Genomic DNA, 14,554 nt, shown 5'->3' with positions numbered 1-14,554 from the left:
GAAAAGGGTATAAGCCTCATGTCTCAGGCTAAATCCCTTTTGGGGGAACCTGCATCCTACTGTCGTACTGTTGACCAACATACTGTCCCCTGCTTCTAGATAGAAATCAGTTGTCATCAGTGCATACTATAGTTCACCTCAGACACAAATCCTGCATGTTATGAATGAGGTCTCCTTTAAAAGGATTTGATGTCATGTTTTTATATTGGAAAAGTAGATGTTCTACCCTCTTGGGGTTTCATCAGTTCTGGCTTGGTGGAGCAAAGTCACTGCTCTCATTGACTAAGCACCTGAGGTCCGGTGCCTGCCACCTTGCAACTGGACCCCCTTGCCAAGACCCAAGCCCTACCTTAAGCTCATCATAAAGATTATGACCAAGTGATGTTTATCCAAAATATGTATATGCTCTTATTTGGCAGAGGAAGGAAATGAAGAAAGGGTGTTTGTCCTCTGTCCTTCACATAGCTTATTTCAGCTGTAGGTTGAAATGCCTTTAAACATTTCAAAACTCCTAGGTTTAAAATATACATTAAAAAGTCATTATATGAGTGAAAGTATTAATATTAGGTGTATTCCAGCTGATTCCAAATTAGGCTTGCTGTGATACTTAAGGGGAGAGTGAGAACTAGGATCTAACCTAGCTGTGGTTCAGAATCCAGATATGTGTCCCAGGAGGTTCTTACCTTGTGAATGTTCAGTAGGTGTATTTCCAAAAATGCAAATTGTTTCTTACTGACAAAGTCTGCCTGTGCTAGCTTAGCTATTGCTGTCTTATTCATGTAGAGAAACAGAGCACTGCATTATGAATTCAGCGATGGTTTACCCACACTGCCACCTACAGAATGTTACATGGGTCAGCAAATTATGAGAGAAATTATGCTAGCAGATAGTCCTATTTCCATCCTTCCTTCCTTCCTTCCTTCCTTCCTTCCTTCCTTCCTTCCTCTCTTTCTTTTTCTTTTTTATTGGATGTAGCTCACTCACATAACAATTTGCTTTTTTCATAGATTTACCATGGTATGCTGCAGTACATTACTGTGGACACACATTTCCAAACTTTTCTGTGTACCAGTCCAGCAGCTTATTTGTTTTTATTAAAGTCTTTTTTTTGTTTTGTTTTGTTCTGTTATTTATTTATTTATTTTTTTTGCTAATATGCATTTCACTGAAGCTTTCCCAGTTTCCCTGTGTTACAGTGTGTCTGTTACCTTAATGCATAGTCTGTTAGGTCCATTGCAGTGTATGATAGTTCACTGCACAGCTCTGGGGTTCACAGAAGCTCACTCCTTGTAGCTTATCTGATTAGTTATTCCCTGCAGATCCCAAGAAATTGCACTTTGCTCTAACTGTGATGATATAGTACCAACATACATGACCCATTTACTGTGCAGATGAGAAACTGCTCTCCAGCTAAGTGCCTTTTTAGTGTTTGGTCAACTGGCTGGCAGACCCAGTTTCGTTGTTACTCTCTTCATGATTCAGGTAACATTTGAGCAGAAGAAAAAGCCTCAAGTTCTTTCTTTTTCATTCAAAGGAATGTACTGGGGAAGTAATAGCAAAGTATGCAATCTCATCAGCAAGGCTTGGCATTTACATGGGGAATAAAAAAGGCTGAAGAATATTACATACATTCAATTCTCTGAATACTACGAAAATACCTCGCTTATTCTTAATGGTTGTCGGCTGCCACTTTTAAGGTAATTGTAGCTCCATTTCCAGTTTTTTCAATCTTGCAAGAAATTTGTACATCACAAAGAGTTCACATTTCAAAGTGTGGAACAGAAACTTCTGTTTGGGTGTTTTTTGTAATTCTTCACTTCTGCCAACATTTTTCCTAGGGATATAATATGCTGTGTTGCTGCTATACAAAACTTCAACTTCCATAAATAACAGGGCATCAGCATTCTCCTGTTTGAGTGATTTGCTTACATCCAGATCTAGGAAATAACATAATACACAGTTTCAAAGAAGTAGCCTGTTTTGCTGGCACAACAATGGGATGCCTAACACTGAAATATAATGAGATTTCCTTTGAGCTGAATATGTATGTTAAGCCCTTAGGATTCTGCAGAAGCATGAAAAGTAGACAGTAGATTATGAGAAGAAAGGAAGATGAAGATAAACTTTTAAAGTCACTCTTCAAAAAAGTGCTTAATTTTGAGAATTTATAATACATCCTCCAGAGAACTGTTCTAACATTGTTTTTCAAATTCAGGAAGTATTACCTCGATCTTGTTCCATCACTCTACCCTGCTCTTTTCATCAGCTATAGGATTTCTTTGTATCTTCTCAAGAATAAATAAAAGGATTGAAAACAGAATCTTCCAAAACTTTATGTCTATTCTTAGATGTCTTACCAGCAGTCATCTATTGAAGCATGTTTTATCAGTCTTTCGTTTTAGAAATGAAGGAGGTTGCTTTTGAGGTGACATCCATGTTTTGTCTTGCAGCCTTCAAAGAGCCTAACAAACCAGCTTCTCACAGGGATGTGTGACAAAACCCACCACAGTCAATAAAGACCCTGACATTGACTTCAGAGGGCCCCATATGGCCCAAGATGGCTAATTTGCTGTGAATGAGTGAGACAATTTGAAAAACAGAAACTTCTTTAAACGGAGAATGAAAAGTTAAAACACACTTGTTTTAGTTAAATAAGAAATAGTTAAACAACTTTCTTCTGTTCTCCATTTCCCAGATCTTTTCAGAAGACAGTAGTCCTGGAGAACGCTTCAATAAGAAACTGTATTTCTGATGCTTTGAGTTGCCAAAGTACCTGCACTGCCTCCCCAGTTTATGAAGCATATATGTGCTTGTAACAGCATTTAACAAGACTGGGGAAAGATCTGCCAAATTGGTTAGAGACAAGAGGATCATCCTCTGCAAGCATAAACTGATCTCATTCCAATTAGATAAATTTTTATCAGCTGAAGATTAGAGGAAATGAAAAAGAGTAATTTCTTTATCCAAATGTTAACTTGTTACAAAAGATGTTACAAAAACATCTTTCAAGTGGAAAACTACTAGAAACAGTCCATGTGATTTCTACAAATGTTGGTTTAAAAAAAAAATGCTCAAAAGCAACTTTTTAAAACTTAAGTTTTGACAATTTTACAACAACAACAACAAAGAAATATTTTACCATTGCTGCTGAAAAAAATCATTTTAGATATTTCCAAGAGTAACTGATATAATTAATTGATCAATCAATTTCTAACTGAAAAACCAAAGTCTGTGTTTTGCAAGAAGACAGACAAGTCTGTATACAAAAGCATGCTAAATCATTCCTAGATAGCTACATAGTGAAGTTCAGATCCTTGGAATGTTAGTGAATCGCAGGAATTAGACACACAACAGAAAAGGAGATCAGTCTTCTTTCATGTCTTTTAATACTTGCTTTCAGTCCCTCATTTTATGCTTCTTTAAAACACCTCTTCTGAAAGGTATTTCTGAAAGCTTTCTGTGATTTGAGGAGTTATGTTATCTATACTGTTGGAAAGTTTAAGTACTTTTTTAAATGATTGCTGGTAGTATTGACTATGGTTTGTAATCCTTTGGTAAGCAAAATTAGTTACTTGGTCAGATATTAGGAAGAGAAAGAGCAGACAAGAGGTTGCCTTTGCATCCACATATTGTTGAATTTCATGCTAGTCATCTAATTTCTGTGTTACCTTATGTTGGATCACTGTGTTTCCAGGACAGTAGTTTTTCCACTTCATATACTACAAAATATTCCTGATTTTGGTAGTGAATGCTTCCCATATAATTCCAATAGATGCAGGATCAACAAAACAAATGAGCTATTTCTTCTGAAAATTATTAGCTCTTTGCCTGAATAAGCTGCTCCTCCTGGCAGATAGTTATAACATCCCAGAGTCTAGCCACTCATATCATTTCTGAGAAACATGAATGAAGAACAGAAACCTCCTTTGGAAAATGATGAAACAGTCTTCATTGCAGAATTCTGCTTCTTCATTTGTCAATTGTCTGTTATTCAGGACAGGTTTGGAAAAAGCTTGATTATCAGAAATAATTTCAGATTTTGTTTATAGCAACAGAGTAATTCACGTTATCTGATGTTAGCAGTAAAAAGAAGAATACTTTGGAATAAATATGTTAATAAACAAGGTAATGTTCATATTTTTGAAAGCTGTTATTTCTCAAGGAGCAAAAATTCTGAAGAATCCATCACATTTATTTTTCAGGTTTACTATTCCAACCTGTACAAGTGCTTCCCAGAAGAAAAATTTTTACCACAGGCAATATTGCAGAAAAAGATGTGTTTTTTCTTGAAGGATATCTTCAAATTAATCATCTAATAGCAATGCAGGGGTTTTGCAGCTTTTTTTCCTTTTTTTGCTTACTTCTTTTTTTCACATAAATTCAGAAGAGCTACACTGATTTATTTCATAAGAAATCTGGCATGACTATCTGTATCTCGTAACTGAGTGAGCTTGTAGTATTCTGACAGTGTTAGGGTTAGTTTTTATAGGGAAAGTGCTTGTGATATTTTACACTGATTGGTTAAAGTGATTTTAATTGAATAATTTAAGGCAAAAATGGAATTGGTCCCTTGATGTTCAATCATGGTGCTAGATCCTAGCTCATCGTTCCTACTAATCCTGATTGCACACTCAGACCCAAAGCAGTTGCAATGTTGATTGTTCAGTGTAATTCCCCAAACATCATCGCCTTATGTCAGAATATGAATATTCCATGTAAGTGGTGGACAGAAATCAGTGGCTGTTATGGCTGGAAAATCAAAGTCACTTCCAAGAACTTGGAAAGGAAAGCACGGACTTCTTATTAGTGCCTTTTCCATTACTTTACTGTGGACAAGCTGAGGAAGCCATGATGTTAAACTGCCAGACCCAATTTCCATCATTCATTTTTGCTTTACTTAGTTCCTTGAAAACAAGCTGGTTGCTGAGGGAAACCTTATTAAAAGCAGCATACTGCTTTTTTTTTCTGACTTTTTTAATGACCTTAAAATGCTACTGAGAAACTCCTGATGAGATAGAAAAAACCTTCAAAAGCTGTTTTAAGTATATTTCCTCCTTCTTTTCCTACCATACAAACATTTCTCTGATGATTCAGATCTATCAGTGTCTTCAGAATTTGCTTTGTTCTGAGGAAAAGGAATGAATATCTGAGGCATACAATCAGCATTTTGGTAAGGGCAGAGAGCATAGACATATTGGTTTGTGCCTAAAACTTCTAAACTTTTCTGAAGCTTCTTTCTTCTTCTGCATTGTACAATAGAGATGTTTCACAGATGCTACGCTAAAAAGAGCTGAGTAATGTGGAGATTTATTTTGTCTTCTTTATTCTGTTTTGGCTAATGGTAAACTTGCTGGGACCAGCATCTTCAAGTTATTTGCAATGTTAAAATGACTTGCCAATGTTTTTTGATCTGATTACCAAATAATGCTAATGGAGAATGGGAGCACAAAACAGGAAGAGTTTGGAATTTGGGAATCTTGCCAATAGTAGAGATGAAATATTCTTATATTAAATTGACTGGAGTTGTAGAAGCTAAGTGAATAAAAGAAGACTTGCTACATTTGGCTCTGGTAATATTTCTCTCTCTCCCTCTTTTTCTTTTTTCTTTTTAAGTGTGACTGAAAAATAATTATTTGCACAGCCCTTCCTGAAAGGCAGTACCAAACCTTAGTAAATTCTAAAAAAACATGGTCGTTCAGTACAATGCTAAGACCGTTGCTGAAGGTTTTTTGATGAGTCTGTGAAGCTTAGTTTATTGTATGCTCTCACACTGTCCAAAAGGAGACTCTGGGTGTTATTATTTTGCATTCCTCAGCCCAGCTAAGTATGCAGCATGCTTGAGATGTTGCCCATGACTGTAGTCATGTCAGCTGGGGGGAGTGACGGGCAAGAGCAGCTGTGTGCTCAGGTGGGCAGGCAGCCTTTAGACACATGTAGGAAGGTGGTTGCATCCTCTTGGACTCCCATCATGCAAGTCATCTATGTTTAGGACTAAAGAATGAACTCTTTTCCAGCCTGAGCTTTGTTTGTGGTTAGGGGACATATGGAACAGCAAGCTGCCTGTAGTCTGATGACCCTTAAAGTTCTACAGAGCATTGGTTGCAAGTTTAATAAAGCAAAAACACCCTGCCACAGAGCTGCTAGTTATACTTGTGAGGAGATTGGTGAGGAGAAGAAAAAGAGAAGTAATTCAGTTTGTTCATGGTGAGTTTTATTTGATTTCAGTAACCAGAAGTTACGAATAATCAGTTCTTCATATAAAGCACTTCATATAGAAGTGCTTCCAAAACAGGTGGTGATTCAGTTGGTTTCAGCTGAGAGAGTATTAATAGCACATCAACATTTTGGTTGTTTTGGTTCCCGTCCCCCTCACTTGGGAGAAATGAGTAAACAACTGTGTGGTGCTGTCCTGCCTTACCTGCTTGCTTAAACCACAGCAAGTAAATTAAGAGTATCAATTTTTTACAGTGCCCCAATTATGTAGCAGTGGTTGGAATCATTTTTCATTGATTTATAAACTACTGCAAAATTCATTTAGAAAATCTTCATAGTCTCACTGTTTTCCCATGTGCATTGAATGGCTGCAAACTTTTTAGAATTGACTCCTTCAGTGCAAGGAGCATGGAGAACGGTTTTTAGAAATCAACAAAACTACATGCTATGTGCAGTGCAGATCTGGTAAGGATCTCAGTAAGTCAGAGCAGTGAGTCCCTGTTTGACAAAAGAGGAGACTCCCATTAAATCTACTTTGAATAACATCAAATCCTCCCCATGGGAATATTTCCATATCTTTATAAGGAAGAAGTTCAGAGACAACTATTTAAAAAAACAGAAATACTGTATCAGGTACTAAAGACATTAGAAATCTTATTCATCCTTCATCCCTGTCAGTGGTTATACTTGGACATCAGCCGCTAAATGCTCTCTGACTCATCAATCATCGCCATTCTTCATATGTACTGCTGCTGTTCACCTTCCTATTGTGTGTTTGAAAGAGAAATGCCCCAGTTAATGCATTTTGTGAACGTACTGATTTAATGCTAAGGTTATATTCAAACCAAAAGGTCTATTTAGAGCTGGCCCTTGGTTTACGTTAAGCACCTAGCATCAGGTGAGATATGCATGCAGCAATCAAGGCTATTCTAAGGTCTACCCTGTGCCTGATCAGCATGCTGGTTTCACACAGCAGCTAAGGCATGTGTCTCCACGCAGGGGCCCTGCCTGAAGTGATGCCCTCCAGCATCACAGTGAGAGTCTCTCACTGCTGTTCAGCAAACTGACTGCTCACAGGCTGACCCGAGCCTTGTTAAGAGTGTGCATCTGCAGTGAGGCTGAATCCAGTAGCAGTCAATGCTGCCTCATAAAGCAATTGAATACAGCATGAGTATTAACAGATTCCCACAAGACATCTATGACAGGGCTATAGCCCCTTATTTTAACCATTAAGAGACATGAGCACAAAAATTATTTACCTCAGTTCATCCAGAAAGCTTGCAGTTGAAACAGAAATAAAATCCATTTGTACAGACACAGAGCACTGTCCTTTGCCTACAAGATCACACGTACTTTTTTCAACTTCTTATAAACAGTGCAAACTTTGTAAGAATATCATTATGGTTTGCATATGGATCTCACAGAATAGTGAAGTTTTGATCTCAAATTTGGATTGAGGGCTACCTTGGTTAACTGAAGTCTTTTAGAAATCACAGCACTGTGTCGATATGTTTTCCACTCAGGATTCAGTGTGTATCAGTTCTGAGACACACTGACAACAAAAAGTTATTTTCATCTGGCAGATTAATTATTTTTTATTACCCTTCAGAAAATCCAACATTCCTATCTCCTCTCTGAATCATCTGTAGTGTACAGGGAATTGGATGGATGTATCTAAGCCCAACAGTTGCACACCTAACAATTTAGACCTAGCAGACAACCAAACAAAAACAGTAACTAGACATTGAGAAAAAAGGTAAAGGAATAAATGGAGTTGCAGGGAAGCCTTTTCATCTCCATGTTCCCCACCATGATAATATATGAAGTGCTCTCCCCCAGGAAGCACTTCATGTTAGATTTTATGAGAAAGTAGGAAGTTCTTCAGAAGCACAAACTACTTGTGTTTCTAACACTTAGGAATCAGCTGCCTCTGAACTAAGGAAGTTGCAGTCTTAAAGCGTGGGTCTTCCATGGATGCTGTTTAGTATCGTGAATACAAATAGAGAAACTATAGTAGTAATACAGTCATCTATATAGTCAATTAAAGCAATGAACATGGTGTACAGATCTAGAGCTAGGAACAGAATGATAGTCAGAATAGCCCAGCAATGCCTATTTTTTCTCTTGCAGAATGCTGTACCTCTGTGTGATTTGCCAGTGTACGTATTGCATTATATAATTCCGTTCCTCCTATAGTGTGCACCGTGGTGCTGTGAACTGTTAACTGTTGCCTTCAGCTTCAAAGAAAACAGTTATGTGGCAGATGAAGTAATACTTTTACATAGCCTTTTCAGCAGTCTAGGAACCATCAGGAAAAAAAAGTGCAAGTTATGAGACAAAGTACTTTCTAAGTACTTCTCTAAATCTTTGGCTTCTGCTAACACTTAATGATAAATTTGGTCAAGTATCCATGGCTTTAGGCTGCACCTCGAGATTGCTTTTCACACATGATGCTAGTGACATCAGTTTGCATAAAAAGTTTCTAATGGACCGGTGAGTGCACAGCTCCAGGGTCAGAAAGTGCTGAAACAAAGCAAAATCAATGCCTAGGCAGCACTGCTGATTCCTAGTGGCATGGCATGCACTAATAGACAAGAATGGTGTTAGAGTAAAGAAAAGAGTTAGAGAGAGGAAAGCAACTGTATTAAAAATGACTATTCTGCTAGAAGAGGAGAGAGAGAAGGAAGAGATTAGTGGAGCTGCTGACTGTGCACAGAGAGAACAGACGTTGGAGGTTAATGTAGTATTAATAAAAGAAAGAAAATCAAAATCTTCTAATACCTGGTATAGTTATTTTAGTCAGAAGATTCTTTACTGAAATGCTGAAGATTTATTTGTAGTTGAAATTTAAAATAAGACACTGTATGGCCTTGTTTAGCATGAAGAGCTTTTGCAGAGCCAGACTTTGCTCCAGGATTGCCCCCTATGAACTTCTCACTTCAGAAATATTACCTGCTGCAATTGCTATTGACCTTTTCTAACTATAATCATCATCCCACCAAATGTGGATAAGATTTGGAATCCTCCTCCTAATGAATTTTTTCATATAATAAGAATACAAGATTAAAGAAAGAAGAATGCTTACTTTGAGAAAAAATACTCAAGAATGTTATGCGTAATATATCCTATATTTTTTGGATAGTTACATGGTATATAAATTAAGTCTGTTTTTTATTTTACTCTCAACAGAGTTTTCAGAGTTCCACAGTAAACTACAATACTTTTGAGATGGTTTGTACAAACTACCTTTCCTGATACTAACGAAAAAGCACGTGGCATTGTGAAAATATAACTTCAGGATTCAGTTTTAATTTGGTGAACACTTGTGGGAGAACACTTATGTCTATGAACTCCCAAACTCTTTAGCAAGATAGAATAAAAATCACCATGTGCATTTTATTTTTAGTCAAAGGAACTATGTGCTGTCAGACTTAAAAACTGAAATGAGTTGCTTGTTTAGAGAAGCCTCAAGGTAGTGGAAAAGATAGCAAAGTATCCTCAGGCTGTCCAGCTGAACTGTCTCAGACTTCAGCCTAGCTAACTGGCCATACGCACTGACTTTTCAGCTGAAATTTATTTCCCCCAGGAACTGTTTTCTGACTTGAGAGGTGTTTCAGATTCCAGTTCATTAGTGGAAGGTTTTTGTTTTGTAACCGCAAACTGTTGTCTTTTTGCTCCACTGAATGTAAACGATTCTTCTTCATGACAAATTCATTCTGACATCTGGTTTGTAGGAAAGCTCTGCATCCTGAGGAACATGCATATGTCACCGTTGTGTGACATACTGACCATAGTGATGTTAAGACAATTGTTTTAAAGATATTTTTGCATGACTATTGCATTTTTTTGAAAATATCACAAAAATTGAAAATTGATTAAGAAAAATACTAAATAATAAAATTGTCCTGAGTTGTAGAGAAATTGAAAATGGGTCAGGTTTATTTTAGTAAATTGTGCAACATGTGTCAGTTTTCTTCTGATCCATGAAGCTACAGGCTGCAAGATTGGTATAAGTAATGAGTTGTTGATCTTCAGCTTGCTTCAGAATTGTTGTTGTTAAACTCAGATGTTCCACTGTAAAGTAGAAAGAATGTTTGCACTGTGGATGCATTTCTTCTCCTTTCTCAGTCCAAAGGCCTAGTACTCAGAGCAACTCTTCTGCATAAATACCAAACTGCTGGAAGGACCCTGGTTCCTTCAGGTCCAGAGTAGGACCACAAAGTTGATCAGAGGGCTGGAGCACATCCCCAGGAGAACACGCTGAGACAGTTGAGGCTCTTCAGCCTAGAGAAGATAAGGCTTCAGAGGGACCTTGTAGCAGCCTTCCAGTACCTGAAAGGGGCCTACAGGAAAGCTGGGGAGGGACTTTTTATAAGGGCAAGTAGTGACAAGACAAGGGGAATGATTTTAAACTGGAAGAGGGTAGATTTAGATTAGATATTAGGAAGAAATTCTTTAGTATGAGATTGGTGAGACACTGGAACAGGTTGCCCAGAGAGGTTGTGTATGTTTCTTCCAACCCAAATCATTCTGTGATTCCTTCTGGAAGGAGCCAGCTGGGTTCCTAGATGAAAAGAATATGCATAACTTAGAGGGCTGTTTTGTCCAGCATCCGCTTCACAAACACAGAGTGTATTGATTTTATCAACCTTTATGTAGGAGTGTTTTCTAGTGTCATCCCCAAATTCTTGCACTCAACATAGACCTTCAATGTGATTTTAAAATACCACCCTGATGCCTGTAGCTAACCTTCCTCTTTAATTCTGGCACTTGACAATGGAAACACATGCAAACGCACAGCTGGAAATTGTTCTGCCTCAGGGCTAGCAGGATGCCTGATGGGGTCTGGTAGGTCCTGAGCCTCTTGGGTGTAGTGTAATGCTTTGTGGATATAGAATATCTACCTGCACTGTGGATGTGAGCCAAGCTACACCAACAAGCCTCAAAACCAGGAGCTCATTTTCTGATGAGATCAACAAAGACAGTTTCATCACAACATAAAGCATTCTGTGCTTCTCATACCTGGTAGACAAGCCAAGCCAAACTATCAGGTTTGAGTGTGTTTGCATATGATGTATAAATATAAAGTTATTGAGGAGATGTGCACTCAACAGCTGTGAAAAAACTGATGATAATTTGATATTTCAATTTTCTTTTTGGTTGAGTTGAATAATCTAATTGTATATTCATTGATAAGAAGCTTGTAAAAAGAAGAAGAAAATATTAATACGATATTTCTTTCTGTTTATCTTTTCAGATATTCTTGATTTCATCTAGGATCTTTCATATGACTTTGCTATCCATCACGCAAGAAGTTTTTCGATTCTGCCTTGCTCATTACTAAGGTACGTGATCTGTCTATCTTTCATTCTTGTTTTTCAACAATTTTCCAGCAACTTTCAGTTTTCATAATCAAAACTGAAAAGGGAAAAGGATAAGTTATCAGTGACATCAGTCGAAGGCTGTCAGTTAATAACTGCAGAGGGTCTGGCCATTTTATTCTCCATGGCTTACCTTTAAATTCATAGTTCAACTGCTGTTATTTATAATTCAACTCTCACACTGTTTCTTTCAAGTCTATAAATATTTGGGGGATATAGATTGCAAGAAAAAGGATACAAAAATGATGCTGATGCTGTAGTGATGAGAATGACCTGATTCACTGAGTTTGACAAATATTTTATTTTTATAGCCCCAGGCTTAAATCATCAATGCTAAGCTAAACATTGTATGTTTCTGGTTAACTAATATGTGAAAAAAATTCTGTGACATTTTTCCTGTTTTGCTCCTGACATTCCCTTCTGATTCTTCATCCTATGTTTTTCTGTAGTTATGTTTATTTCAGTGTGTCACCTGTTAGCTAGATATGACTCTAACATCTTCAAAATGAATAGAGAAATGACATTTTTACTTTTAAATTAGTCTTTGAAACACAGTCATTCCCCATTCACATAGAGAGAGGAATTATTATTAAATCTTGATATCAAACAAGAAAGGAGGTGTATGTAAATTTCCAACTAAATGATATTATGTTGTAAGACAGCAATGTGTAACAATTTCAGAAGTATAAACAACATCAAAGAATATAAGTTATAATCATCTGAATGTCTAAGTGTAGACAATAGGGTGAGAAAAGAACAATCTAAGCTGAATAGTGGCAGAATTTTCCCAAAAGTGAATTATTCTAGACTCTGAAGGAAAGCAGCAGAAACTTCATCTCTTCGATCTTTAAAAAAGAACAACAATAAAAGCAGAAAAAAGTTTCAAAATGTATTTTTGTGAAAGGCAAAATATCTCATAAGTTTATTCCAATGAGGAAATGTTACAGAGAAAAATATTGTGTTAGTAGAATACCCAATAAGATTATTTACTAGTCTTTTCAACACGTAATTTCAGGTTGTCTTTTTCTAACAGGGAATATACCAAACTGAATGTTATACTGTCCTTTATACAAAAGCAATTTCTTTTATTTTGCTCACATGCTCTTCATACTAGTAGTGTATGTTTTGTCAAATAAACTCAAAGTCCCTGCTATTTCAATCTCTACACTAATGTCAGATCCTTCAGAAGATATAGGCTGCCATGCTGGACTAGAGCAGGATCCTGCCTTAGAGAACAACCAATATGACCTTAATTATAGAATATTTAGAGAGGAGAACAAGGTACACTGTATAGCACAGGAGCATGAGTTCCATTTTTTCCTGAGCTCGCTCGCAGCAGTCTCTAGATCAGAAGGACAAGCAGATGAAAATAATATTTTAATGTCCTGAGTCTGATATGAAGGCTTGCTGTTGTTAATTATGAAAATTTTCATTCTGTTGAGTCTAATCACAATTGTGAATCCCATTCATATGAGAAAAGAATGATTCTAGTTCCAAACTTAAGATGATTTATCTCTGTGATTTTTGTGTATCCTTCCTATTTTTAGTATCCAACCTCACACTAAATCAACTATATCACGAAAGCGTCTTGCATCTATGTGTTTCGTAATATCAACAAGAACTTTCAAAAGAAGGTATTAAGTATATATAGTATACGTGTGTGAACACGTGATTAATAAATGAAACAGACCCTGCAAAAATCAAGTAAATAGCTTGTGAAAACTTGGTAAATTTAGTATAGAACCTTAGGATTCTTTCATTTATCTGGAGTTAGCATATATTTTTTCAGACAATGCTAACCATTAACAAAGAGAGAAGATAAGAAACTAAGTGGGAAATTATGTAAGTGATGGAGACAGTTTCATTTTTGCAGTTGTACTTCAGTTGATACTTTGGACGTCTGTATGATTTGTTTACTCATGCTCTACATCCCGTATCGAAAATAACACCAAATGATCAAATAGACTATCAGAGTTGTATGAAGTTCCCAAGAGAATAACTCTTTAAGACTTTTTTGTATGGCATTTCTTTTAAAATTAAATAAAATAGTTCAAAATAAGCTGTGCCACCTAGTACTATACTAGACATTAAAAATTATGATGTTTACCTGCGGCATATATGACTGATGAAATACTTCCCTTTTTTTGTAAGTTAAACAGCTTCTTAGTTTTGTTTGAATACATGACATCCCTGAAACATCAAAGTGTCATGCTGGTAATATCTGTGTAATGTATATGCTTTTCAGTGTATATTTCCAATTGCCTTAGCCATTAATCAATATTGTGCTGAAATCAGAGCCTCAAGCATCAGCAAATGTGAGTTAGCATTTATGTTTTATGTTGACATAGGATTGTCAATTAGAAGCAATGTGAACATTCCTGCTGTACAAACCTTCAAACAGAGTAAGTAATTTTATACACAAGTAACAGTTTTAGACCTTTGTCTGGACAAACTGTTGGGTATTTATAATCCTTTTACACAAACCTTGCATTTGGCCATGTATGCTAGTCTTAGTCACCTCCTATCTTAAACAGTTAGTTTTGAGTGGTTGCAATAAATTAAACAGCCACTGTTTTCAGCCTGCAATATTAAGGGACCACATTACGTTAGTGGAATAAGTCGTATGTTTCACCCTCCCTCCTCTTCTTTTCATTGTCTGATACAGGGAGAGCCTCTCTGAGGACAAGAGAGAGAAGTGCATGTTTAATTTTCTGAAGTGTCAGGCTTCCATAAGTGTATAATGAAGTCCCTATATTACTCTTTTACGTACTTTGGATTGCTATCAAGATGAAAGATTGTTTATAAGTGGGAAAGATTAATGTATTATCACATTTCTTTCAGCAAGAAAGCAAATAGTTATTAGATGGCCTGGGAAGTAGTTTTGGCAGCTGAAGGGAGGATGTGTAATATAGAGAAAAATTCTCCATCTCTTTTTTAAGATTACTTTTTAGGAGAAACAC

General features: G+C 36.6%; 1 protein-coding gene across 1 annotated transcript in view; it reads left to right on the top strand.

The window, feature by feature from the left end:
- Positions 1 to 11,494: 11,494 nt before the first annotated feature.
- The window catches only part of LRRC4C (leucine rich repeat containing 4C), a 531,845-nt gene continuing 528,785 nt past the window's right edge, over positions 11,495 to 14,554 (top strand). The window contains exon 1 of the mRNA XM_019615507.2: positions 11,495 to 11,558. The gene's annotated coding sequence lies outside the window, so the exon portion shown is untranslated. The remainder of the gene's footprint in view (positions 11,559 to 14,554) is intronic.

Source organism: Meleagris gallopavo, chromosome 5 (genome assembly GCF_000146605.3).
Source record: "Meleagris gallopavo isolate NT-WF06-2002-E0010 breed Aviagen turkey brand Nicholas breeding stock chromosome 5, Turkey_5.1, whole genome shotgun sequence".
NCBI classification, from domain to species: Eukaryota; Metazoa; Chordata; class Aves; order Galliformes; family Phasianidae; genus Meleagris; species Meleagris gallopavo.
This window is presented reverse-complemented; position numbering and strand designations above follow the sequence as displayed.